At 28.3% G+C, this 2,223-nt stretch overlaps 1 non-coding gene across 1 annotated transcript; it reads left to right on the forward strand.

Annotated features, from left to right (window-relative positions):
- The first annotated feature begins 611 nt into the window (after positions 1 to 611).
- Positions 612 to 683, forward strand: TRNAD-GUC (transfer RNA aspartic acid (anticodon GUC)). The gene has a single exon. It is a non-coding gene; the product is annotated as a tRNA-Asp (tRNA).
- The last annotated feature ends 1,540 nt before the right edge of the window (positions 684 to 2,223 follow it).

Here is a 2,223-nt window from a genome sequence, read left to right on the forward strand (position 1 = left end):
ATATTTTTTCCATGTTTTAAGCACATAACCCCATTTAAATGTAACAAATAAAGATTTTAGTTTGTCCAGCCCCTTTATTCAAGTGATGATTATCACTGATATATTTTCATGCCCAAAAACCTCATTGGTTTTTTTTCAAATTTTTTGGATAAAAATTGAGCTCTGGAAAAATATTTGAATTTTTCAAAGAATTTTTAGGTTATATAGGTAATTTTTGGCAAACTTCTAAATAATTATTGAAGTTATACTTCTATACGCTCGCTCCACGTTGGAAATTTGTATAGGAGTGAATCTGTGAAATTATTACATATGTAAGATAATGAGTAAGAGAGAGACAGAAGATATATTTTCTCTCTCTTCCTCTCTCGAATATAAAAATGTTCCTTTTGTGTATATAATTTAATATTATATATATTATATAAAGATAATAGATATACATATAATATTATACATATAATAAAATATTTATTAATATTATTATTTATATGATATGTTTTGTATTATTTATTAAATGTTCATAATTATATTATTCTTTTGTATTACAAAATAATAATCTCAATAAATCACTGTATGATCCAGAACTGTCAATTTTGAAATATATTTGTGTCATGTCCTCGGTAGTATAGTAGTCAATATGCCCGCCTGTCACGCGGGAGACCTGGGTTCGATTCCCAGTCGGGGAGGACTTTTTTATTAATATTATTACATTATTGTCATTTTTAAATACTTATGGATATTGCATTTTAATTTGTATTGTATTATTATATGGAATTATGTTGCACTGTATTGTAGTGTATTTTTTTATGTATATTATTGTCATTTTTAAATACTTATGAATATTGCAGTTTAATTTGTATTGTATTATTATATTAATAACAAAATAAACAATGAATTTTACTGCAGAATATGTGTAAAAAAATTTTTGCATTCAACTCCTTTCATACATATATGAAAATAAAAATATACATTTTCATCAAAATATTGATTCAATCTTTCATTGTTAGTAAGTTGTTATTAATTCTGTTTCTCTTTCTGCTATGTCTTACCTATATAATTACGTATGTAATGATTGTGCAGATTGACTCCCAAATAAATTTGTAACGGCGAATGCGTGTATAGAAGTGTAACTTCCACCGGCAGTCCCACTGGACTGTCACACCCGTTTTTTTTGTGTATTTTTTTCCGTTCATTTGTATGACGGGGTTACATTTTCCATTTTCACTCAGGAAAATCTTCAAAATTCGAAAAAAAATCCGTTTTTTGGTGTTTTTTTTCCCATGGTTTTATCACATAATTTAACTGCATGTCAATAAATAACGATATTTGATATATTTTTTTTTATCATTTCTAATAGAGCGATGACGTTTGCCATTTTCAGATCAGAACATGCTGAAAATACGAAAACCCTATTTTTTAAATATGTTTTTGCGATGTTTTAGCACATAACCTTAACTGTATGTGAATGAAGAATGATTTTTCATCTATTTTTTCTGTTTTTTTCCCATAGCAGGGTCATATTGGACATTTCCACATTGAAACATACTCTGAATGCAAAAATTTTGTCGAACGTCTATCAGAATAGACGCGACGTCGACAAAAATCGACATCGACATAAAACCCATGTGTACAAATACTTAGAAAAAATAATAGTAATGTCGGTGTATATGAAAAAAATATGTGTATATCTGTATTTTTTTATCGAGCAGTGTATTTTAAAAAACCGTAGCAGCGATCTAACCTTTTGAATCGTCTACCGCGAAGCAATGAAGGAGAGGTCAAATGTATTTCTTTGATGATCCTTGAACTTCTGGCGATTCATTTATGATATAATCTATTTTGAGACTAATTGACGATTGCTAATCCAGTTCAATTCAGCAGAAAAGTTGAAAAGTTGAATGTCCTTGGGCTAAAATAGAACAATTGAGGATTAGCTAATTTCGTTTTGTAGCAATTTGCGAGTGCACAAAGAACAACGTTAATGGAGTCTTGTTTGCAGAAAAGTTTGCTTTAATTTTATTTACATTATAGTTAGCGGTATTTGTTTTAATTGGTGTTTTAAGTGGAAAATGCTAAAAATAAGGTGAGAACGAACACGAAAATGTTTGCTTATATTATGTACGCCATTGCTGCAGCTTACAACGATCATAAATTTTCTAAAAATGTAAAATACTTTTTTATTAATTTTCATAATCCAGATTTCATCGAAAATTTTAGAAAAAGGGC

Source organism: Diabrotica undecimpunctata, chromosome 7 (assembly GCF_040954645.1).
Source record: "Diabrotica undecimpunctata isolate CICGRU chromosome 7, icDiaUnde3, whole genome shotgun sequence".
NCBI classification, from domain to species: Eukaryota; Metazoa; Arthropoda; class Insecta; order Coleoptera; family Chrysomelidae; genus Diabrotica; species Diabrotica undecimpunctata.